This window comes from Stegostoma tigrinum, chromosome 6 (assembly GCF_030684315.1).
Source record: "Stegostoma tigrinum isolate sSteTig4 chromosome 6, sSteTig4.hap1, whole genome shotgun sequence".
Classification (NCBI taxonomy): Eukaryota; Metazoa; Chordata; class Chondrichthyes; order Orectolobiformes; family Stegostomatidae; genus Stegostoma; species Stegostoma tigrinum.
The window spans coordinates 35,163,863-35,191,385 of NC_081359.1; positions in this window are offsets into that span (position 1 = coordinate 35,163,863).

A 27,523-nucleotide genomic window follows, 5' to 3' on the forward strand; every position below is an offset into this window, starting at 1 on the left:
TCCACCTATCTTCTTTTCTCTCCATCTTTGGTCCGCCTCCCCCTCTCTCCCTATTTATTCCAGAACCCTCACCCCATTCCCCTCTCTGATGTAGGGTGTAGGCCCGAAACATCAGCTTTTGTGCTCCTGAGATGCTGCTGGGCCTGCTGTGTTCATCCAGCCTCACATTTTGTTCTCTCAAATACCAATGCTGATCTCTCTCCTGCACCTTCTCTGCAGCTGTAACACTGCATTCTGCACTTTGTTCTGTTAACCGGATGCACTTTGACTGGGGAAAATTGCAAGACAGTGGTATTAGTGTTTTGTACAATTTGGGCATTGTTCAACTTAGTGCTTTATTTGTGGAGCATGAATTCCTATGTTCTTCATTTCTCGTCAGCGCTCATACCCACATTAGAAGTACAAATGCTTTCTAGATACTGAACATTCATTCAAGAGATATTATTAAATTTCTTTCCACAAAGTTCTAGCTAACCTTTCTGTTGTGGCAGCACATATATGCATGTTTAAGAAAATTGCATGTAATTAACCCAACTCCCTGAATGTTGTCACCTGACCACAGATGACAGACTCTCTTACACTGCAACACTCTAAGCATGGGCTCTGTTGAGAGATTACTCTGTGTTGCATTTATTAGTTTAGCTGTAATTAAACCCACCAGAGATGGTCAACCAAACAGAATCTACATACTTCATTTGTGTTATGTTTATACAACACATAGTATCATATTAAAATTTGCAGCAGACTTCTTTTTATTCTTAAAAAACTGTCGAGCAAAGAACAAATTAACCTCATAAAGTTGAGCCTAAGACCAAAACAATAATACAGAATTCCATAGTACAAAGAAAAAATAGAGAGAAATAAGATTGCTTTGCAAACTGATAGCATCACCGATCTAACTAGGTCTGTGTAGGCTGTCAGTTGGTCCCAACCTGTTCTATCCAAAAGCTATTTCAAATTTAAATACCCATAAGAATCCATCCTACACTGAACTAAGGAAAAAGCATATGTAACTCCAAACAACCAGGAAACAACCGCTTGCATTCAAGAATTGTGAGATAGAGCTGATCTATTTTCCAGTATTAACACCTATGTATTGTGTATATATATTTCTCCTCAACTACCATTAGCATTCCTTTAATTTTTGGTCTGGGTATACGTACCTTCTGTTCCCCTAACTTCTCCTCCTGCTTTATCAACTGCAAAAAAAACATAATTTTCCAGTCCCCTTCGATTCCAAAGAAGACTTATATTGCACTCAAAAGGTTAACTCTGTTTTCCTTTAATCTGATGTTACCAGACATGTTGAGATCTTTCAGTACTTTCAGTTTTAAATTTTACTGTAGGCACCACTGCCAGAATGCAAAGGCAAGAAAATGGGGTGGAAAATGTGACCTATATATTACTGTGAAGTATTCCAAGATCTGTGCCTGGCATGTCGTCCATGTATGAAATCTGGCTCCGAAGGTGCAACCACATAGAAGACAGATGCAACAGTATGGCAACAGCAGCAATTATTGCATCTGACACCCAATAATATAATACACAGAGATAGATGTGAGGAAAGTTCCAAAAGGGACCGTGTCCTATAAGAGGATAAACAGAATTTTCACGGTGTGATTCCAGCACAACTCCAGTCTTCACTTTCCCAATGGCTACATCAGAATACCTAGGCCACTGTTTCATGGATTACCCCAAGGTTTATTTGTCAATCATGACCTGTTCCAGCAACATGTGAACAGGATTACAGCAAATGTGCAATAATGTGAATGCATTCCCAATGATATTACAATAATGGGTAAAACTAAAGAAATACATGATTGAAACCTTCAATCACTGATCGTGGTAGCTCATCACAATTCAACTGCAAAAAGTGCAAGGTTAAGTGTATGCCATTTTTTCCAACTTACTCCATTCAGCTTTTTGCATCTATTCCAGCCCAGGCAAGTTTGAAGACCATCAACAAAAATTTGAGTTTACCAAACAAGCATTTTCAGCAGAAACATGCACACTGTAGTTCCAGAATGCAAAAAAGATGTTAGTGCACCAGCAGCTTGGGAACCCTGCAGCCGAATGGTATCAATGTGGACTTCACCAGCTTCAAAATCTCCCCTTCCCCCCACTGCATCCCAAAACCAGCCCAGTTTGTCCCCTCCCCCCACTGCACCACACAACCAGCCCAGCTCTTCCCCTCCACCCACTGCATCCCAAAACCAGTCCAACCTGTCTCTGCCTCCCTAACCTGTTCTTCCTCTCACGCATCCCTTCCTCCCACCCCAAGCCGCACCTCCATCTCCTACCTACTAACCTCATCCCACCTCCTTGACCTGTCCGTCTTCCCTGGACTGACCTATCCCCTCCCTACCTCCCCACCTATCTTCTTTTCTCTCCATCTTCGGTCCGCCTCCCCCTCTCTCCCTATTTATTCCAGAACCCTCACCCCATCCCCCTCTCTGATGAAGGGTCTCGGCCCGAAACGTCAGCTTTTGTGCTCCTGAGATGCTGCTGGGCCTGCTGTGTTCATCCAGCCTCAAATTTTATTATCTCAAATCTTTGGAAATTATTTTCCATGAATATTGATGATGTATACTACCTCGGTGCCAATAAATTCTGTTAATGGTACAGGGGAATGTCAGTTTGAGATTGGCTACAAACCTGGGAGCAAAATACCCATCTTAGATGTACTGAACATATTTACCAAACCTCATTAACACTGTAGTCAAACAGCCACTGGCCCTAAACTGGCCCACAGCTGGAAAATTTGGGCAAACAGAATATTGACCAAACTAATATAAAGAGCAGTCACCAACTATTAGCTAGAGGGAACAGTGGGAACGAAGATCATGGAAGTTACAAAGGTTCAAGGGGAATCACTGACAACATCCTATAAGTTGTATATTGGAGAAATATCGATCAGACTTTCTGGCACCTTGATTTCCAGCTTAAGGACATACAAATTATACCTCCCTGGTCTGGTAACCGTGAAAGATGTTGGTGTGATCCCATTGGATGATTTGAACCCAGCTTATGAGCAAATTGGCTAAAGACAACAAAACAGTCTGGAATGTCCAGGGTGAGATCCGGTTCAGCCAAGACCCAGTGACGATTTAGTGAAGACTCACAGTGAAGATTTGCAGCAAGACTCATATGCGCAAGGTTGTGTACAATCCAAGAATATCCGGCAGAAGATCTGCACTGACACGTGAGACCCATCTTTGTGGAAGAGAGCCAGCCCGATATCGGAGAGGAAGGAAATTCCAACAGTCCAGCTCAAACACGTGGATCGTTGTAGGTGATATCCTTTCTCAGGCAAATTAAACAAGACAGAGACTAAATATTGTGGGAATTTGGAACACACTCACATTGTGTTTTAATAATCATTACTTTGTTAACAAAATCAAGTTGAACTGCAAACTGAATTCTGTATCCCTTTGTCTGCCTCACTGATAAGAGTGCCTGACTAAAGGATTTTTAATACATAAACTGGTTAAAGTGCCCAAAAGCAAGGACAATTTTAGTGCCCCTAGTGTGATTCAATTAGAAGTGTTTGAAAAACCTCGGAAGGTGAACCCTGCCAATTCCTGGACAACCAGCCCGAGCCTGACTTAAGAGGGCAGCTGCCCAGTGTGATGGCCAGGATTCAAGTAAGTGAACAAGGTTGCAGCTTTCTGACCAGTGATTGGACCTCAAGTCAAGTGTTTGTAACATGAGGAGGACAAACAGCCATGAGTTAGTACAGTCTCAGGAACCCATAGAAAAGCACATCTGCACTGAATTTCCAGGCAGAGAAATCGAAAGATCATGCAAATGGTAACATTAGAGTATGACATGCTAAATAACGAGTCATTGCAGATGATCAAAGATATCAGATGGTGTGAGGAAAGTGTCAACAGCTTAGTAGCAAGTGAAGGGATGATATATGATCCAATAAACTGAGGCAGAGAGATGAATGGACAATTTGCAATAATCACCACACAGGAGTGTCCTCTCCCAGTCAGGGAAATCTTCAGCGGTCAAGGAAATTCAGTCTCCGATCTTCAGTAAGCATCCACGAAGGCAGCCTTTGAGATACATAACAACACAGAATCGCTGAGCAAAAACCGATAGCCAAGTTCCCTGCCCATGAAGACGGTATCAACCGTGATCCTGGGTTCCTGTCACGCTACATGTAACCCCGCCATACTGTTCTGTTTTTGTAAAATCTCCCCTACTATCCTGTTTTGTCACAATCACCTTGTTAACTGGTTATGATCTCTCTACCTTAACTAGTATGCACAGTTTTGGGTGACTTGTAACTTTGGTTAGACCCTAGGCATGCTACTCTGAAATCTATTATGTTATTCCAACTTTTTGGTTTCTCCCCAACGCCATCTTATTTTTACTTTTTTTTGCTTTGATCTCTCTGCATCTAAATTTTGTGTGTCTCTCCTTCTCCTCAATTCATCCTGTGAAGAAGCAGTGCTCAGAAAGCTTGTGATTTCAAATAATTCTTTCAGACTATAACCTAGTTTCATGTGACCTCTGGCCTTGTCCACCCCAGTCTAACACCAGTCCCTCCACACCATAACTTGAAGCCATCTTGTATAGTAGTAACTGTGTATCAAGTTATTAGGAGATACTAAATGATGTGCGGCATGAAGTCTCAAAGTAACAGCAATTTCAGAGATACGTCATTTACATGCCATATTACTGCACGACCATGTGTTCAAAACATTGAAAAGGTGGTAAACTTGCACATAACAATTAAAGGGGTGAGGGGTAAAAGAAGAATGGGCATTTGGCTTTGTGGATAACTGGGAACGATAGTTGTTGTAGTTGCACTTTCATCCATTTTCCTCAGTTCTGTCACCTGCAACTACGTTTGTATGACAATGATGCAACTACTAGATTGATACATATATTAGCCTCAGTAACACATACTATAGAAAGTTGAGATAACAACGTGTGGAGCTGGATGAACACAGCAGGCTAGAGGAGCAGGAAAGCTGACATTTCGGGTCTTGAAATAAATAAATAAATATTGTTTCAGACCTGAAACATCAGCCTTCTTGCTCCTCTGATGCTGTCTGGCCTGCTGTGTTCATCCAGCTCTATATCTTGTTATCTCAGATTCTCCAACATCAGCAGTTCCTCCTATCTCTGTAGAAAGTTGAGTTGTGTTGAATCAAATATCTTGAACTTTATTGCCAACACTAACTAAACTGAAGATTGCAAACGAGTAGCAGCGTGGCGTGTAGGCTCCTACATGGAGCTCATCTTCTGATCTGCTTTTACATTTTATTTCTTTTTTCTCGCTTTAAAAAAAATCTTACTTTAATCTCGTTACGTTCTGTGGAGAGTGTGTTTGTGCAGTGCAGGGAATATCAGTGTGGGGAAGAGAAAGCCCAGCATGGTGGATGGAGTCATCATGGGGCAAGTGAGCCCAACGTGTCAAAGAGTGAGTTCCCTCAACTTCTGCAGTGGCAGTAAGAACAAGCCATTCAAGGCTTTGGCAACAACAGGCATGCCAAAATTGGTAAGGAGAGCAGGCAGGCTCAGATTAAGTTCAGCGCAGACTGGAGACTAGGCCTGGCACAACCGGCACAAAATACTGCAATGCTGAGCTTTTTGTTTTTTGTTTATTTTTCTAATTTATCCCCAAGATTTTATACCTCTGCACCTTGTACCCCAGGTGATATGAAGGTCTGTCATGCTGAACTTTTTATTTCATTATTTTTCTAATTTATTCCTAAAACCCTGTTCCTAGGTATCTTACATCTAAGATGGTGCCGTAAGTAGCAACTTTGTAAACCTATCACTACACTCACGCGAGTACATGTGACAATAAACCTAATTCAATTCAATGTTTACATGGTCACAATGTCACAGATATACATGTATAATCTGGACACTGTACTTATTGATGCCATTGTACCTAACATTCATAACTGACTGACTACCATGATTACACAACACAGTGAGAGTGACTGAAGGTGGATCTGCTATATTTAAATCCAGAATGCCATGCGTTGTGATATCATGATACTGCTTTAAAGATGTAGCTCTGGATCTTTGCCATGATATGCTAGTATAAACCACTTCTGGTGCTGCAGAAGGCAATGACTTCACAACAGTTGCAACACTTGGAGTGTAGTGCACAATGCCGTTAGGGAGGATTTTGACCCATCAACAGCCGTGAGTCTGCAGTAATTTGGTAAGAGTGGCAGACATCCTTTCCTAAAGGACATCAAATGAGCCTGATCAAGTTTCACTGAGATTACCTTCAATTGCAGATATTTTGTTAACTAAATTCAAATATGACCAGCTGTTGGGGTGGAGTTTGAAACCAGGTTCCCAAAGTATTAGTCAGGCCTTGGATGGCTCGTGCAATAACATTATCGTTGTGTCATCAGATGAGAGGCTATTTTGCCTGTTTTGAGTGTTTAAAACATCAGAGCATTGTGGGCTAGCTACTTAGGACTGAAATGAAGAAAATTTTACTGCATTTGGATAGTAGTGAGGTTTCAGAATTGTTTTCATAAGAATCTGCTCAAGGCTGAGATATGTAGATTTTTAATTCTAAAACAAGACTTTCATGATGATGAAGACACTCTTTGCTGTGGCAAAACTGGTGGAAGGCTTTGGTTATCCTGAGTCTTTCCCCCAAATACAGCATTTCCTTCTCCCATGGGCAGGAAATGGAGTCAGCTAAGGTTTCACACAAACATGGTTCCCTGAGCGTTAGCTCTCTGCACTTCTATCCCATTTTCATAAACCATGCTGTGTAAAACCTGAATTTCACAGCGCAGGCAAGATCAATGTAGGTCTGTTCTCGGTGCATTTCTTGTGAATAGCCAGAGTACCTCCGCAGAGAGCAAAGGTACTCCTCTGCATATGGCCCAAGGACTCCTATTAGTAATGGGTTTGTTAAATAAGACTATGCAAAAAAAAAGTGGTGCATAAATCCTGTTGAACTGTCAAACTATAAAAGTCCAAATAAATTCAACATGAACTGAATAGAACTGTCATGCCTGTCAAGAGCTGTCAAGATGTGATTTTGAGAGAGTGCTTTCCTTGATTGTCTAGTTTGCAGTTTAGAAAATTAAGTAATGTAGCTTTTTTTCTTCTCCCTTGTGCTTGGGGCCAGGTGGACGCTCTTTCATTGGCATGGTGGGTGAAGGGGTAAGGTTGGTGGATCTATATAGTACACTAACTTGAAAGAGGGATAGAAAAGGACATAAGGTTGAGTAGATAGCAGAAGGCATAGAACGGCCATAGATGGCAGATGTTGACGTGGATGGGGCATGGTGGTGAGGTGAAATGAGTTGGGTATGAACAGTTAAGGCTAGAAGAATGTTTAACCATTAATTATTTTCCTTTAATTTTGATTTATTTTTTGTAAGTGCAGTATACTGAAGGTGAGTTTTCTGCTCAGCCTGCCTTAGCAGCTGGCAGCATTCCTCAGCTATTCCTGAATTGCCTGGCTCAAGTTGAAGGTCCAACTGCCCACTCCTCACCTCAGCCTAGATTGCAAATAAGGAGCTGACAATCCTGCTGTCGCTGAGCACCTGACTCAGGAACAAAAAACACTGCTGAAGGGAATCAAAGGGAATATGGCTCATGGAGCTGTATGTTGCTGCATGGAGCTCCTGTTCCTCTTTCTCTTCCTACTTCTATCTTACATTAATTCACCCCTCATGCTAGGTGCAACTTGTGTTTTGCCCTTCAGGTGCTGAGACTAAAACCTACAATTTGAACTAACATATTCAAGCATTTTACATCAGTAGCAAACAATACTAACAGCCTAAACCTGTGATGCTGTCTGCTTCATTAAGGTAATTCCCAACTATTACCAAAGAATATCATTCTAAAATGATGGTTGGTATTACTCTTGTGAAAAAGGAGTTTTCAAAAAAAATCTGACATCATCATCACTAAGGTGTTGTTTTTTTTCTCACATTCCTATCTTTAGTCCCACCTAAAACATGCCAAGCATATTTTAAAATTCCAGGTTCATGTCTGCAAGCTCCCACTCAGCTGGCAAGAGAGAGATGGGAACTCGACAAAAATAATGAATGATGCAGAAACCTTCTGTATATGTCTTATCGATCCAGCGGAGCATTTCTCCATTAAGTCACCCAAAATAGAGTTTATGTCTTGTTAATCCATAAACTACATAGCAAAATTCTGAACATTTCAATTAAATTTGTCCCCACTCAGTTGCTGAGAACATTGTTGGTATGATTTTCAGAAATGGTTGAAGAAGCATTCAGTCACTGCATTAAGACTGTTATTATTCCTGTCTCTCCAGCAACAAAACAGAGTTTTAAAATTTGAAGAATAGAGACATGAATTTCCATGTGTCAAATATTTAACAGTGTCAAAGCTGAAATGTTTTGTTTGTATGACGTGTTTGCAATGATGTGGCTTGTGATGACGTAGCTTGTAATGGCACGATTTGTAATGGCATGGTTTATAATGATGTGGCATGTAATGATGCAGTTCATGATGCATAATTTCTCTTCTCAGAGCCAAGATTTATCGCTTTTTTTGTTTGCAAATCATTATAGATTTATAAATCATCATAGTAAAATCACTATAAATCATTATAGTAAATAGAAATGAGTCCAGCTGTAATCTAACCCAGCCATCAGAAATCTGATGTGATTGACTGGAAACCTGGTTTAACACAGTGCCTGATTTCATTTGCTGCTGAACTCAACGGATAGCCATATTTTCTGTGTCATAAAACTGCCTTTCACCTGATTCCAAGGGTCTTTCCCCTGCTGAGTTAGGTTTGGGCACTCCAATCTGTCCAAAATGTAACTTAAGACAGGAAAGAACTGTTATGCTCATGTGAGCATTTATCTTAGAAAAAAAATCACACTTTAGTAACCTGAATGAACGCAGGGCTGTCATATATTGATGAGACATCAGAAGCAACGAGTTCATATTGCTAATCATGTGTATTCAGTCAACCACTATAGAGCACAGTTGCATTTTCCTGTTTATTACATTTTAGGCAAATATAAACATAAATTAGTGGATACTACTTGTCAATAGGAATACAAATGAAGGAAAAGTGCTTGAGGTACTGGCAGTACGAGATTAGTCATTTGGTAATGATTCACTCTCCTCATAATACCATATTGCCTGATCAACATTTTTACAGAAGTGGCACTTTTTGCTGGTTGTCAAGTTTCTGACAAAAAGTCAATAATCAATTGTTAACTCTGAGTCAATCTCCATGGATGTTGCAAACCTTTTGGCTAACTCAAGAATTTTATGTTTTTTATTTGTGTTCTGACGATTCTGCCAGACAACGTTATTAGAAACAAAAATACAAACAAGGTCAATGAATTGTATTGTAGCTGAAATTAAGTAAGACTTTGTGTCAAAAAAAAGGTCACAAGAAGAGCTAGGCAACACCTTACAAGCTAATACTGTAAGGCATATTTTAGGAAATGACTGTAGAAGAATCTTGGCTCTGAGAAGAGAAATTATGCATCATGAACTGCATCATTACATGCCACATCATTATAAACCATGCCATTACAAATCGTGCCATTACAAGCTACGTCATCACAAGCCACATCATTGCAAACACGTCATACAAACAAAACATTTCATATATCCCACTATATCCCTATATTTTAGGTGTATTGAGCACACTCCAGATCTACATCAACAGAAATGACTGTAGAAGAATCTTGTACATCCAATAGCCAGTATCTTCCTTAAGAGTAGATTAGAGTACAAACTGATTCAGATAGACAAGATAAAAGAAAGACCTAGGATGGAAGATTTCTGGTTATTGTGCAAGGAAGAAATGTAAACAATGAATCATGCGTGTAAATTTTGGTGAATTTCTGTATATAGACAGATTTCTGTTCAGCCATTAAAAGATAGACCCTTTCTCTGAATTTGTGTGAATAAACATAAAGTTAATCTGAATGCAAGATAATAACGTGTGAGGCTGGATGAACACAGCAGGCCAAGCAGCATCTCAGGAGCACAAAAGCTGACGTTTCAGGCCTAGACCCTTCATCAGAGAGGGGGATGGGGAGAGGGAACTGGAATAAATAGGGAGAGAGGGGGAGGCGGACCGAAGATGGAGAGAAAAGAAGATAGGTGGAGAGGAGAATTCCCATTATCACTTAATCTGAATGCCTCTCTTCTTTTGTGATCTGTGAAACTAAATAAACACAACAAGCATGGAGTTAGCCAGCATTATTTTCTTTCGATATGTTCTCAATTGTGGAAATGCTTTCTTCGTTTCTATTGTTTTTGATGTATATAGGTCTTTTGCCACAGTCCATTTTGGCAAGCTGTAAAATTTGTGGATAAATTCATTGACGGATTTCTCAGAACCGGGATTTGTGTTTGAAAGAAACGTAGGCAAGAGACAGTGACTGCATTATTCTCCAAAGCACAGTTCCTTAGATCACAGCTCCCTATTTGGAATCAATTCACCATGAAGTTGCTTTCAACATTATAAGCTACATGATGCTAGTTCTATATTGGCTTCACAGCCTCTTGTCAGTCTCAAATGCTCTTCTGCTGATTATACATATGCCCTATGAAATCTGATTTTATGCTGACTAACTTTCTGGGTTTTATATTTTGCCCACTGCTAATTAAGAGCTTGGGATGAGATAATTTGTGCAGTTACATTTAATTGTGTGATACTAATTCTCCAGTGGCTCTATTTAATCAAAGCTCAATTGGAGTGAATGTAAGTATGATTAGATTAGATTCCCTACAGTGTGGAAACAGGCCCTTTGGCCCAACAAGTCCACACCGCCCCTTGCAGCATCCCACCCAGACCCATCCCCCTATATCCCACACACCCCTGAATACTTTGGGCAATTTAGCACAGCCAATCCACCTAGCCTGCACATCTTTGGAAAGCGGGAGGAAACCGGAACACCCGGACGAAACCCACGCAGTCACGTGGAGAATGTGAAAACTCCGCACAGTCACTTGAGGCTGGAATCGAACCCGGGTCCCTGTGGGGCTGCAGCGCTAACCACTGAGCCACCGTGCCACCTCATGTTTCTGTTGAGTGATATTGCTGACTGACATATGCCACTTAGACATTATAGACAGTTATTTTAAAAGTCAATAATGAACATATTAGTTGTCTGTAAAGAATGGACAGAGGCAACTGTAAAATTGACCTCCTGTCACAGCATGAAAGGCTTCTGAATAGCCGTAACTCAAGCCAGCATTTAACTCTCTCTGGAAGTGTACTTGCACCACCATTTTCCCAATTATATTTTTGCTTTCATTAAGTGAGCCCTCTTTAAAACCTCATTCTGTGAAATAATGATGCATGCAGACTAAAGCTGTAGTTTCAATGCAATGAGTCAGACTTCTAGATTCTGACCCTCTGAATCTAGCTGTGCGGCAAACATAAGTCATTAGTATTTACTATGCAATGTCACAAATTATTTCTTCATTAAAAAAGCAATGCGATATTTGCCAGCAGCATTCTGGGGCAGAATCGGGATAAACTTTTATGGAGCAAAACACGTATGTTCAATACCAGAACTGGACTGTAACCAAGAAATGAATAAGAGTGAAGCACCCAAAGCAATCAATATCAGTGGATAAAACTACTGAAGAATTTTGAGGGGCTAAGTTCCACCAAATCCTCTAAACCTGATGGCTTACATATTCCAATATTCTGTAACCAATGGCTGCAGAGAAAATAGATTTGCTGGTTATGATTTTTCCAAAGTTTCCTAGAATCTAAAATGCTCTAAACAGATTGGAAGTTAGTAAGTGTAACACTGATTTCCAATAAAGCCAGGAGAAAGAAAACAGGGAACTACAGCCCACCACATTTCTTCAAGCCACTCAAGAGAGTGTTGAAATAAGAACGTATCAATAATGTCTTAGAAAACCAAATTATGATTAGGCAAAGACAACATGGATTTATAAAAGTGCAAACATACGTGAGAAATTTGTTAGAGTTATCTCAGGATGCTGTCAGAAGGTCAAAGTTGTACCTGCGCAAGAAACACAAGACAGATACAGCAAGCAAATTGGGAAAGCAACTAATATGTTGGCACTGTGATGACCACGTAAAGAGTGAAATGAATTCCCCTTTTTCAAACCATTTGCTGTAACAAAGATTTTAATTTTTTTCAGCACCCAGCCATATCAAACTTCAATTAAAATGAAAATTTGCTAAGTCAACATTAAGAAGCTAAGCATAGAGAGATAACGAGGTGTGGAGCTGGATGAACACAGCAGGCCAGGCAGCATCTTAGGAACAGGAGCAGCTTTCCTGCTCCTAGGATGCTGCTTGGCCTGCTGTGTTCATCCAGCTCCACATCTTGTTATCTCGGATTCTCCAGCATCTGCAGTTTCTATTATCGCTCATTAAGAAGCTAAGTACAAGATGTTCTTGAGTGATAGAAAGAAAAATTCTATTTCTTCCTAATTCCAAGGAAAAGACCATAAGACCATAAGAAATAGGAGTTGAAGTAAGGCCATTCAGCCCATCAAGTCCACTCCGCCATTTAAATCATGGCTGATGGGCATTTCAACTCCACTTTCCCGCACTCTCCCCGAAAGAAGGTGGAACACAACACAACACTGAGCACACACAGAAACTCGGTGGTAAATATTAAAGAAATGGACAGTGTGCCTAGTTAAAAAAATGAAGAATATGAAAGTTAAAAAGTCCTGAGAGTCCTTATGTTCTAACCCGTGACCATAAACGCTTAATTGCAGATTTGTAGCATTAGCTGTCATGAAATTTGTAAATGTTTTTGTGGTTTTTTTTCAGTTAATGGACATTTCTCCAAATAACTTTTCACCGAGCATTGGCTTTGCAGAGGTGGAGAATTAAACTGCAATGAGAAAGATTTTCCCAGTCCCACTGTCACAAATCGTTCTTTTTCTCTTTCTGCTCTGTCCAAAAGCCTGAAATAAAGTTTTTGTTGCTTGAAATAAACTTCATTTATTCATTTTTGTCAGCTTTCATTTTTTTAAAAAATGGAATAATCTGGAGGCAAGTCTTTCACCCTAAAATGTGAAACTTTCTTAAAGGTGTAAATGGAACAAGAGATACTGTACTGAGTAGCTGGTTTCAAGAATTTGACAACATGTTAATTTTAGTTCAGAGCGGCTCTCGTGTATTCACAGTTTCATGAAACTGAATTCAACCTATCGGCACTCTGTTATAAGCAGTTAGAGCTGGGCAGAAGTCCTAAAATGTTTGAAATCACTGAGAAGAAAACCCTAGAACCAGAAGGCTGTGGCAGTTTCAGAGAAAAAAATCAACATCCTACAATGCTGTCAAAGACTCAAGTTTGGGGAATTTATGTTAAATAATGGTAATCTGAGTTAGCAGCTTGTTTTAAGGGTTTTGGGGAGAGGTATTGACTGCAAGAAATAGCATCGAGTGAATTTGCAAAAAATTGCTGATAGGAAATCAATTAGTCATGCCAACTGTGTTAGAGTCATTAGCGCAGAGATAAGAATTTCTCTCTCTAAGGTTTTAATGTCTAGAATATTGTTGAGTAAGAGTTTAATCTTTCTTTCTGATGTTGTAATAAGATATTTCTAACATACTTGGATAACATTGTTCTTTTTTTTGTTTGTATAAAGAACCTTAACGTCATTTTGTTGAATGCACATTGCAAATTCACATGAATATGTTTAGTGGCTGACCCTCCACAGTAAACAAAAAGATAAAACATATGGCCTTTCAAGCTGGATTTCACCAGGTGATCAGATTTGTCCAGTGTTGCTGAGAACAGGAGAAGTTGAGTTAATTAGGTCTATATTCTCTGCTGGTTCTGGAAACAAGAGTATATAATCATTGAAATTTATGAATAAATCCAAGTTATGCGCTTACAAAACAATTGGAGTTGTTTTCTGAGATCAAGCATTGTTTTGTTTCATTGGAAATTGCAAAACAGACATGTCAAATAATTCGCTCAGAGATAATAGAAACTGCCGATGTGGAGAATCTGAGATAACAAGGGGTAGAGTTGGATGAGCACAGCGGGCCAGGCAGCATCAGAGGACCAGGAAAGCTGATGTTTCCGGTCTGGGCCCTTTAAAGGCCCAGACCTGAAACATCAGCTTTCCTGCTCCTCTGGTGCTGCCTGGCCTGCTCTGTTCATCCAGCTCTACATCTTGTTATGTCAAATAGCACTGTTGTTTAAATTATAGCTCATAAATTACTGCCACCATACCCTTTTTATGCAACATATCTTTATCTGATGTGGCAATGTTTAACATATCTCCTATGACATAGAAATCTAGACATTGGTAATGGGCTATGTGAAGGTTCAACAGACATTTATTACAACTCACTAAAATATACAAACATTACATTTACGGTCACAGAAATAAGGAGAATAGATTCTTGAGAATAGAACGGGTTTGTAGGGTTGAGGATTGTTGTTAGGATTTTTGGGGTTAGATGAGAATATGCAATTCAGAATGCAAATAGATCAGCCATGATCTTACAGAATAGTGCAACAGGCTTGAGATGCAATCGATAACAAAGTGTGAAGCTGGATGAACACAGCAGGCCAAGCAGTGTCTCAGGAGCACAAAAGCTGATGTTTTGGGCCTAGACCCTTCATCTTGGCCTACTCTGCTTCCATTTAATATATTTGTATGTATATTTGGGTCTGGGCCAATGACAAGCTATTTGATTACACAGAGTATCATGCTTCTATTGGTGTGTCACATTTCAAGTGACCTAGTTCAGATGGAATGTGAGACCTTTACACCTTCAGGCCACATGGTTTGATACTTAAAGGTGTAAAAGAAATAAGAGATACGGTTCTTAGTAACTGGTTTCAGGAATTTGACAACATGTTAATTTCAGTTCAGAGCGGCTGTCGTGTATTCACAGTTTCATGAAACTGAATTCAACTTATCTGCAGATAACAAAGTGTGAAGCTGGATGAACACAGCAGGCCAAGCAGCATCTCAGGACCACCAAAGCTGACATTTCGGACCTGATGCTGCTCGGCCTGCTGTATTCACCTAGCTTCAAACTTTGTTATCTTGGATTCTCCAGCATCTGCAGTTCCCATTATCTCTGATCAACTTATCTGCACTCTGTTATAAGCAGTCAGAGCTGGGCAGAAGTCCTACGATGTTTGAATTCACCGAGAAGAAAGCTCCAGAACCAGAGGCTGTGACAGTTTCAGAGAATACAGCACTTAAAGATATTCTGAAATGCTGTGTCTCATAAAGATATACTAACATACCGGCTGTGAAGTATAATAACTACAGCACCTACTTGGTTTAGCATCACACAGGAAAAGCATTTCAAAGACTAACAAGAAGAAACTATCGCAAGTAGCAAGATTAAGCTCCTTGCACATTAGCAACTGGTACCATTTACATTTGTTGTATAAGGTAGTTAGTATTAAAAGGGTTAACTAACATCATGTCATATGCTCCAGCCATCAGGATTAAATTATTGTTCTGGGGAGAAGCTAACTAGTGTGGTCTTATGTTGCAAAAAAAGCAAAATTCAACAGATGTGAAAATCTGAAATAACTATAGAAAATGCTGGAGAGACTCAGCAGGCCTGGTGGCGTCTGTGGACCAAGAGCAAAATTAATATTGTGAGCCCAATATTTTCAGAACCAATAGAGTTTGAAAAATGGTGGGGGGGAATGTTAAGCAAATTTGCAGACCACACCAAGAGCGGTAGAGTGGTTAATCGTGAAGTGGTTGGTTATAGGTCACAGGAAGGTATCGATGGATTGATCAAATGGGCAGACTGGGGCATATGGCATTTAACCCTGATATGTGCAAGGTGATGTACTTTGGAAGAAGAACCAAGATTAGTGAGCATTTAAGGAATGGCAGAATCCTGGGTAGCTTAGGTGAACAGAATGATCACAGGGTAATTATTCACACATCGCTGAGGTCAGCAGTGCACGTGAATAGGGTAATTAAGAAACCATATGGGGCACATACTTCCATAATTTGTGCCATAGAGTATAATAGCAATGAGGTAATGTTGGAGTTGTATAAAACATTGATCAGGCCACAACCAGAATAGTGTGCAGTTCTGATCACATCATTGTAGGAAAGATATGATCGTGCTGGAGGGGATACAATGGAGGTTCACCAGGATATTGCCTGGGGTGGAGAAATTAAGCTATAAGGGGACACTAGATAGGTTTGGATTGTTTTCTTTGGCGCAAAGAAGACTCAGGGGGGGACATGATTGAGGTGTACAAGATTATGAGAGACATGAACATGATGAATATAAAGGCAGCTGTTTCCATTGGTTGAGGGGCCATGAGATGGTATAGTTTTAGGGTAAGGGTCGGGAGATTCAGAGGGGCTTTTGGAGAAAAAGCCTTTCTTGGAATCTTAGAATCCTCACAGTGTGAAAACAGGCCATTTGACTCAACAAGTCCATACCAACTCTCTGAAGAGCATCTGGCCTACACCCATCGCCCTACTCAATTCCTGAAATCCTGCACCTCCCATAGCCAACCCACCCCATCTACACATCTATGAACACAAACGGGAAATCCAGTGTGGCCAATCCACCTAAACTGGGCTGTGGGAGGAAACTGGGTTCATTCAGCAGGTGGTGGGAATCTGGAATGCATTGCCTGTGAAGGTAGTGGAGGCCGGAAACCTTACAACTTTTAAAATAGATTTGGATCTGCATTTGAAATAACATAACATTCAAGGATTCAACATGAATGCTAAAAGAACATGTTTTAACACCAAATGTCAAAACTTTAGAACTTTAAGCAGATAGTTGATAAATTAGAATATTAGAAGTTTACAATTGTATCTATGCTTCTCACCTCTATAATGCTGGTTAACATTTGCCTCTTTGGCCCATCTTCAGCCCCATTCCCTAAATGACCTTTTACATGTTGTCTCAATTTACAGCAATTCTGCCCTTCAGCTGCGAAGTACCTCAATAATGGAGGCGACTTTTCAGATATTGTGCGCAGATCTCTGAAGGTGCATTGTGTGTTTGTGCCCATAGTACTAATGTAACACACCTCATTTTTCTCCAAAGCTTCATAAGAAAACATCATTCAATGCATCATATAGTCATAAAGTCATAGAGATGTACAGCATGGAAACAGGCCCTTCAGTCCAACTCATTCTTGCCAAGCAGGTACCCTAAATAAACCTAGTCCCGTTTGCCAGCATTTGGCTCATATCTCGCCAAACCCTTCCTATTCATATACCCAGATAACAAAGTATAGAGCTGGATGAACACAGCAGGCCAAGCAGCATCTTAGGACCACAAAAGCTGACATTTCGGGCCTAGACCATTCATCAGAGAGGGCTGCTTTTGGGATGCGATAGGAGAATGGGAGATATTGAAACTGGTGAAGTCCACATTGATACCATTGGGCTGCAGGGTTCTTCAGCGGAATAGGAGGTGCTGCTCCTGCAACCTTCGCGTGGCATTGTTGTGACAATGCAGGAGGCCCAGGATGGACATGCCATCAGAGGAATGGGAGATGAAATGGTTTGTGATAAGGTTATGATGCTTTTCTACTATGGGCAATTTCTACTATCTCTATTCATATACCTGTCCAAATACCGGTTCAATCAGACTGCTGAAGCTTTCCTATCCAACCATAACTTGAAATGTCAGCTTTCCTGCTCCTCTGATGCTGCTTGGCCTGCTGTGTTCATCCAGCTCTATACTTTGTTATCTGTCATATGAATAGGAAGGGTTTAGAGAGATACGAGCCAAATGCTGACAAATGGGACGAGGCTTATTTAGGATATCTGATTGGCAAGAACAAGTTGGACTGAAGGGCCTGTTTCCATGCTGGACATCTCTATGACTTTATGACTCTATGATGCATTGAATGCTGTTTTCTTTTGAAGCTTTGGAGAAAAATGAGGTGTGTTACAATAGTACTATGGGCACAATCACACAACGCAATTTCACATGCCACCCCACCAACCTCCGGATACAACGCATCATCCTCTGACGCCACTGCCATCTACAATCTGACGCAACCACTAAAGACATTTTTCCATCCCCACCCTTGTCACCCTTCCAGAGAGACCACTCTCTCCGCGACTCCCTTGTCCGCACCACACTCCCCTCCAACCCCACCACACCCGGCACTTTCACCTGCAACCGCAGCAAGTGCTACACTTGCCCCCTGCATCTTCTCCCTCACCCCCATCTCAGGCCCCAAGATGACTTTCCACATCAAGCAGATGCTCACCTGCACATCTACCAATGTGGTATATTGCATCCACTGTACCCGTTGTGACTCCCTCTACATTGAGGAAACCAAGCGGCCCGCTTTGCAGAGCACCTAATAAACAACTGCACCTCCCAGTCACGAACCATTTCAACTTCCCTTCCCATTCCTTAGACGACATGTCCATCCTGGGCCTCCTGCAGTGCCATAATGATGCCACCCTTCGGTTGCAGGAGCAGCAACTCATATTCCGCTTGGGAACCCTGCGGCCCAATGGTATCAATGTGGATTTCACAAGCTTTAAAATCTCCCCTCCCTCAACTACATTCCAAAACCAGCTCAGCTCGTCCCCGCCTCCCTAACCTGTTCTTCCTCTCACCTATCCCCTCCTCCCATCTCAAGCCGCACCTCCATTTCCTACCAACTAACCTCATCCCGCCACTCTGACCTGTCCATCCTCGCTGGACTGACCTATCCCCTCCCTCCCTCCCCACCTATACTCTCCTCTCCACCTATCTTCTTTTCTCTCCATCTTTGGTCCACCTCCCCCTCACTCCCTATTTATTTCAGAACCCTCTCCCCATCCCCTTTTTCTGATGAAGGGACTAAGGCTGAAAAGCCAGCATTTGTCCTCCTAAGATGCTGCTTGTTCTGCTGTGTTCATCCAGCTCTACACTTTGTTATCTCGGATTCTCCAGCATCTGCAGTTCCCATTATCTCTGTTTCAAGTCTGGACCCTTCTTCAGAAATTTCTACACCTTTTTGTCCCTCATTATTTGAACTTTTTTTTTGTTTTTAAGGACTGATAATTGTTGTTCAATAAGGCTTTTCCTCAGTTTTTGCAGCGCAGCTGACATTTCAGAGTCTACTGTTGTCAAACTGGGCTTTGTCACTTGGCTAGGGATGGTTCTGATCTTCGGGTCATCTCAGTGAGGTGGTTCTGGTTAATCTGATTATGGTACTTAAGAGGCACAAGGAGCTGCAGATGCTCTTGCCATTTGAAGGTGCTCTCTGGAGATGCCATTGAAGAAGGTGCAAAGAGAGCTGTGGGCTCTGTATTACCCTTTTTATCTCTATCTTCGCATCCTTCTTGAAGATTCTGTAGCCTGTGTCCTATATTAGCATTAGGCAGGGGCAGTAAGACCTAACAAGTTGATTACTTCCCATGTTTAGAGGTCACAGGACACTGTTTTGAACCTTGAACTGCCAAGTGCTATCCTTGTCACATTATGCCTCTGGTCTCCTACTGAACTGGGTGCCACCAAATCTGTGTAGCATCCTTCTGATAAAGCAGGTTCACTAGAGGCATAAACAATGGTTCGTTCTGAAACAATGTGGCCATTAGCACCTGGCCAGGCAGTTCCAGGCCTGTCTAGTTTTGATGGGAATTTGATTCTCCAAGGCCTGTCTGCATGAATACTGTCTTTTACAGCTCTGCAGTGTGCAAATTACAGAAACTGGCTCATTTAAATTTGGCTTCCACATTGCAAGCTTTTTATCCATGCTCGTAAAATTAAAGTCACTATTTCTGTAACAATCCTGGAAGTCATAAGTCACCTGACAACAACATCCATGGCTTGAAGAAAGACACTACTTGCAAATTTTATCTAGATAAATGTAGAGAAAAGTACAGTTTCTTATAACAGTATGAGTTGCTCTTTATGCAACACAATTCCTGATTTGCATTATATAGCATTTACACAGAATGTACAACACAGAAATAGTTCAAACTGAAAGAACTGTGGATGCTGTAAATCAGGAACAAAAACAAAATTGTTTGAAAAGCTCAGCAGGTCTGGCAGCATCTGTGAAAGAAAGAACAGGGCTGATGTTTTGGAGAACTCTGTTCTGAGGAAGGGTCACCGTGTCTGAAACATTAACTCTGGTTTTTCCTTCACTGATGCTGCAGACCTGCTGAGTTTTTCTAGCATAATGAAATGTGAGGCTGGATGAACACAGCAGGCCCAGCAGCATCTCAGGAGCACAAAAGCTGACGTTTCGGGCCTAGACCCTTCATCAGAGAGGGGGATGGGGTGAGGGTTCTGGAATAAATAGGAAGAGAGGGGGAGGCGGACTGAAGATGGAGAGAAAAGAAGATAGGTGGAGAGGAGAGTATAGGTGGGGAGGTACGGAGGGGATAGGTCAGTCCAGGGAAGACGGACAGGTCACGAAGGTGGGATGAGGTTAGTAGGTAGGAGATGGAGGTGCGGCTTGGGGTGGGAGGAAGGGATGGGTGAGAGGAAGAACAGGTTTTTCAGGCTTTTCTAGCAACTTTGTTTTTAGTACAGAAGTAGTTCATTCAGTCCACCCAATCCATGTCAGCTTTTATGTTCCATTTCGGCCTACTTCCTTATTTTGCACTGTCAGATTATCTTGACATTCAGCATGTCTTGTAACTTTATCTTCCACTCTCTTCCACTGTTCACCTAATTTCTCCTCAAATGAATCGATGATGTACACCTCAACTATACTCTTTGAAATTGAATCCTACATTTTTCACCCTTCACTGGGTAATAAAGTTGCTTCTTAATTACCTAAATTCTCCTCCATTTGAGTCAATAAAATTAAGTATTGTGAGAAATTAGAAATGTTGTTTTTGCATAAATAGGGAACAGGGGTATTACAAAAGAAAATCATTATAGTCACAAGATTTTGTAGCAGAAGTTTATAATTAGCCAGAGATTCGGTTATGCAAAGGCAGCCGTTAACACGGCTAGAAAATGCTGCTTCTGCAGATAAGGATGTGTTAAAGATAAGGAAGTGGTAGCAGGAGCTTATTTCTGCAGACCGATGATTCACGCGCATAGCATGTCTAGCGCTCTTTAGGATAACCAAATAAGGATTGCAATAAACAAGGGGATGGGGTTTTAGGCCAGCAGAAAAGGGAACAATAAACAAGGGCGGCGTGACAGGATAGAGAGTGATAGGATGAGATTAGACCAATGGGACTAGGGAGGCGTGATTCCGCAACTTGTAAACTGTATAAGAATTCTTAACATGCTTTGTAGGGTGTGCCTGTCTAGCAGACACCATTTCTTGCAAGATTGCGCAGAATAAAATTGTTCTTGTTTCCAAGGCTTTGTCTCAGGCTGAGTTTGTGAGCGGGTACTGTTTCTCACAGTATTTGACTGTGTGTGTAACAAGTATCCGATCTATTTGTGACAACAGGGTGTAGAGCTGCATGAACACAGCAGGCCAAGCAGCATCAGAGGAGCAGGAAAGCTGATGTTTTGGGTCTAACCTATTTATAGCTGTTTTGTGTCATCACCTGAGATGGGTTTCCACCATTACACTTGTGCTTTGAAGATGTTACCAGCATAGCAGGACACAATTGGCCCCTAGGTGTCTGTGCCCACTTTATTGTAAAGCAATCCAAGTAATCTGAGGCAACTAGCACTGCTTTGTTCGTAAATATTTTGTCAGTCGTCCCTTAAATTGAGAATTCCTGTGACTGAGCAGGATGATTCTCAATACTCACATCTTTGGACAAACAGGGTAGCAAGTTCCATGAGGAAGTGGGACCTGGAATATTAGATTTTCTTGAATATTGTTGAAAAAAGATACACTTTATTGGAGCTTTTCATCCTGTGCTCATAAGCTCAATTTCAAGAAATGCAAATATAAAGAGAGATAACATATTTTATACTAATGAAATCATGCACTGATTAAGTAGCACAGACTATTGTAAGTGTATGTTTTTTCTCGTCTTCTGATACACTATGAGAAATATTATTCTCCTTCACACTGGCATTTCTTGTGAATTGCCCTGGTGAACGCAGGACGAAAAGCTTCAACAGAATGTATAGTTTTTTCAGTAATGCTCAAGTCCAGTCACATCAAATGACCATTTGGATTTTCTTTTTATACTTTCCTTCTCCATATCCACTCTTCCTAATCATTAAGATAATGTGACTCCTGGAATGATCCAGAAGGCGGACAAACTGTCAATTTTTCAATGATTTGTTGCAAGCTCCTCCAGGTCATTAATATCAACCCTGTCACATTTCGAGGAGATTAAGGGAATACTTTTGAAGTATTTGCTTTGACATTTCTTGGAATGCTGGCCAGCTCAGAACTGAAAAATGATGACCTAATGAGTAGACTAATTTTTGCCATCCAAACAGTGTTCAGTCCACTGAAGTTGATCTTGCAGGAGTTTTGCATGAACACTTGTAGAGCTGGTTTCAAGATGGATACCAGCACTTATGTGATGGACCTCCCATTCAATCCAGAGGTTGTGATAGAGGAACTGTTGATACAATTTCTCTAATGCTTTTATGTATTGCTTGATACACAATTCAGAATTCACCGTAGTTCAAGAATGTGGTGTTGACAATTGCTTTGCACACTAGGACTTCTGTTATGTTCCTGTGATTTTCATTGTCAAACACTTGCAACTGCAGCTTTTAAAAGAATGATCTGGTGCAGCTGATGCCCGTTGGATTTTGCATTCAATGATGGTCTTTATAGAAAGGTGATTGCAAAGTATAGGAAGTGCTTAATGTATTCCAGGCTCTCCCTTTCATGTGCATGGTGAAATGTTTGGTTGGTCCACTCTGGACTGGTGTAGTTTTGTTTTCGCAATACTTTCAGGTACAGGATAAGTGTCTTGTACGTAGAATTGAAAAGACTGAATGCCTTGCAAACTCTCCCTGGTTAAACAGAGAGTGTAGGAGGGTATCAGAGATAATGGGAACTGCAGATGCTGGAGATTCCAAGATAATAAAATGTGAGGCTGGATGAACACAGCAGGCCAAGCAGCATCTCAGGAGCACAAAAGCTGACGTTTCGGGCCTAGACCCTTCATCAGAGAGGGGGATGGGGGGAGGGAACTGGAATAAATAGGGAGAGAGGGGGAGGCGGACCGAAGATGGAGAGCAAAGAAGATAGGTGGAGAGGGTGTAGGTGGGGAGGTAGGGAGGGGATAGGTCAGTCCAGGGAAGACGGACAGGTCAAGGAGGTGGGATGAGGTTAGTAGGTAGCTGGGGGTGCGGCTGGGGGTGGGAGGAAGGGATGGGTGAGAGGAAGAACCGGTTAGGGAGGCAGAGACAGGTTGGACTGGTTTTGGGATGCAGTGGGTGGGGGGGAAGAGCTGGGCTGGTTGTGTGGTGCAGTGGGGGGAGGGGATGAACTGGGCTGGTTTAGGGATGCAGTGGGGGAAGGGGAGATTTTGAAACTGGTGAAGTCCACATTGATACCATATGGCTGCAGGGTTCCCAGGCGGAATATGAGTTGCTGTTCCTGCAACCTTCGGGTGGCATCATTGTGGCAGTGCAGGAGGCCCATGATGGACATGTCATCAAGAGAATGGGAGGGGGAGTGGAAATGGAAATGCAGGAACAGCAACTCATATTCCGCCTGGGAACCCTGCAGCCATATGGTATCAATGTGGACTTCACCAGTTTCAAAATCTCCCCTTCCCCCACTGCATCCCTAAACCAGCCCAGTTCATCCCCTCCCCCCACTGCACCACACAACCAGCCCAGCTCTTCCCCCCCACCCACTGCATCCCAAAACCAGTCCAACCTGTCTCTGCCTCCCTAACCGGTTCTTCCTCTCACCCATCCCTTCCTCCCACCCCCAGCCGCACCCCCAGCTACCTACTAACCTCATCCCACCTCCTTGACCTGTCCGTCTTCCCTGGACTGACCTATCCCCTCCCTACCTCCCCACCTACACCCTCTCCACCTATCTTCTTTGCTCTCCATCTTCGGTCCGCCTCCCCCTCTCTCCCTATTTATTCCAGTTCCCTCCCCCCATCCCCCTCTCTGATGAAGGGTCTAGGCCCGAAACGTCAGCTTTTGTGCTCCTGAGATGCTGCTTGGCCTGCTGTGTTCATCCAGCCTCACATTTTATTATAGTGTAGGAGGGTATGCCAGGAGTAGCACCAGGAATATCTAAAAGTGAGGTATCAACCTAGTGAGGCTTTCAAACAGGACTACTTGCATGCCAAACAGCATAAGCAACAACTGATAGATAGAGCGAAGCAATCCCACAACCAACACATCAGTTCTAAGCTCTGAAGTCCTGCCACATCCCATCATGAATGGTGATGGACAATTAAGCATATCATGGAAAAAAGAGACTCCACAAATATCCCAATCCTCAATGATGGAAGAGTCCAGATCATCAGTCTAAAAGGTAAGACCGAAGCGCTCACAGCAATCTTCAGCCGGAGGTGCTTAGCGGATAATCTATCTCAGTTTCCTGTCATGGCCCACAGCATCACAGATAGCAGTCTTCAGCCAGTTTGATTCACTCCACATGATATCAAGAAACGGTTGGAGACTCTGGATTCAGCAAAAGGTATGGACGCTGACAACATTGTATCAATAATCTCAAACACTTGTGCTCCAGATTTTTCCCTCCCCTACCCAACTCTACCTGTACAGTTACAACACTGGCATCTACCCGATAATGCGCGAAATTTCCCTGGAATGTCTTGTTCACAAAATGCAGATCAAATCTGATTGGTCAATATCTGTCCTATTAGACTTCTCTATCATCAGTAAAGTGATGGAAGCTGTCAAGTAGCATCTGCTCAGCAGTAACCTGCTCACTGTTGCCTAATTTTGGATCCTCCAGGATCACTCAGCTCTTGACCTTACTAACCAGATTTGGTTCAAATGTGGACAAAATTCTTCAGTTCCAGAGATAACAAGAGAGTGACAGACTTGGACAATAAGGTCACGTTCAACTGAATCTGGCATCAAGAAGCCCTAGCAAAATTGGTATCAGGAGGATAAGTCTCCACCAGTTAGGGTCATACCTGAAACACAGGAAGATGGCTGTGGGGTTGTTGGAATTCATGCATCTCTGCTTCAGGACATCACTTCAGGAGTTCTTGGTGTCCTAATGGTGTTCTTGGCGTCCTAAAAGCCCAAATGCCTTTAGATACTTTACCCATTACCTTTCCTTCATCATAACATCAGAAGTGGGGACGTTCACTGATGGTTGCACAATGTTCAGCACAATTCACGTCTCCTCAGGTAGTGAAACAGCCCATGTCCAAATGCAACAAAATCTTACATAGTTAGTGGTAGGGCCCTGAGGAATGTTGTTGAATAGATAAACCTAGAGGTACAGCTGCATAGTTCTATGAAAGTGGAGTCATAAGTAGACTGCATGCTGAAGAAGGCATTTGGCACACTTGCCTTCATTGCTCAGCACACTGAGTGTAGGATTTGGGATGTCATGTTGCAGCTGTACAGGATATTAGTGAGGGCACTTTTAGAATACTTAATTCAATTCTGGCTTCTGGCTATAGGAAAAATGTTGTTCAACTTGAAAGAGTTCAGATAGGATTGACAAGGATGTTGCCAGGATTGGAGGGCTTGAGCTATAGGGACAGGCTAAGTAGGCTGGGGCTGTTTTCCAAGAGGGTCAGAGGCTGAAGAATGTCCTAATAAAGGTTTATTAAAGTACGAGGGGCAGCGATAGGGTGAATAGGCAAGGTCTTTCTTCCAGGGTACAGGAGTCCAAAACTAGACGGTATAGGTTTAAGTGAGGGGGAAAGATTTAAAAGGGATCTGAGGGGTGACATTTTCACAGAGAGGATAGTGAATGGAATGAGCTGCAAGAGGAAGCGGTGTAGACATGTATAATCATATCATTTAAAAGGCATTTTGACTCACCAATGTGTGTGTTAAATCATGCCCAGATATAAAACCCTTCGATCTCAGTTTTCACCTGCATGAATAAACTGAACCATTGTTGACTTTGTGAAAGTGGCGGAGCTGCCTTCTTGAACTGCTGCAGTTTTGCTCCTAGCAAGGGAATTCTAAGATTTTGACTCACCATTGGTCAACAATGGTTCAGTTTATTCATGCAGGTGAAAACTGAGATCGAAGGGTTTTATATCTGGGCATGATTTAACACACACAGACCACGGGTATTTGGTCTCTGATGAAGAGGTGACTGCGGCAAAGTCACTGCTGTGTAGTTTTTAAGTAGGTATGGGCTAGCACACAGTCTTGCTCAACACCGTCTAACTTTTGAAGGCATCTCTTTCGGATTTCCTACTCAAGAAAGTTGCGCTCATTAAGCATTTACAGGGTCATGATGATGAAGTGGCTACAATGAGTGTCCATGTAGATTATTGACATCATACAAAATGACCATCAGAGCACACATGTTCTATTTGATTAGTTCATTGAATCCCTCAATCAATACTCCAATTGGACTAATCTAGAAGATCATGAACACCAACATCAATGAGTAAATATTAATGTTTATTTCAAGAGGGAAGATGGTTTTGTATTGGCTTACATACAATGCAACTGATAATTCAATTCACTATAATGCTAAAACACAACTAGCTTTTTCGAATAAATAATATGTATAATATATGTCTTGATTCATAGAAATGTCTGTCATCCTCTTGATAAGACCAACATCACTTCCAGAAGCCTATTCATCTCCATAACTGTGCATGGTTTGTCTGGGATTTCATTTGCTCCTGTGGTGAAGTAGAGCACATGTAAACTACTTAACCTATTGAATGTGTCCATATATTCAAAATGACAGTTCAAAACACACCTTGTTCTTCAGACAAAGAAGGATGGATTCATTAAAAAAAAGTTGTTTATACAGTAGGTTCTGTTTAAATCATGCACATCCTTTTGATCTGAAGCGTCAACTTTAAAATTGTTAACACTCAAAACCATGCTGTTGAAAGCAAGGCATAACTGCAACATTATATTTAGTCTAGTACAATCTGTATCAGAGCTACAAAACTCGCACTGACAGATTAGCATTTATTACCGACACACTCAGCAGCAGAATGAGCACTGGCCCTGGCAACTAAATTTAGCGCAGATGAGGCAATAAAGTGTACATTATGTTTATTCTGGGTAAGTGAAGTGGATTTTCTTCCCATTGTGATCACTGACTAAATAAACATGATTTTAATTTTTGAGTGCTAATGGGAACTGCAGATGTTTGCACCAAGTCTTGAATGGAAGCAGTTTTCTTGTTTTTTTTTGCAAAATTATTTCCAGTGAATTCTGGTTGAAATGGGTTATGGCTTACTGAGGAAATGTGAAGTACCTTGATTAAAGACAATGAATGGAACATGGACAATAGTAGGCTCCTGGCACATCTGGAAGTCTTAATTCGTAGGTGTAAAAACAGCCATTGCATTATAGTAGCCAGTGATGTGGCACTTCATTTTAACACAATATTGAAAAACCTGCAACCAACAGCAGCAATATGTCTTACAAACTCCTGTCCCACTTTGTATTTTGGAGCTATTAAATGTCTACTTAATTGGTACTGTAAGGTACAACAGAATTTCAATGTCTACTTGAGAGTTAAAGCCACAAATATTGTAGTGAGATGGCTAA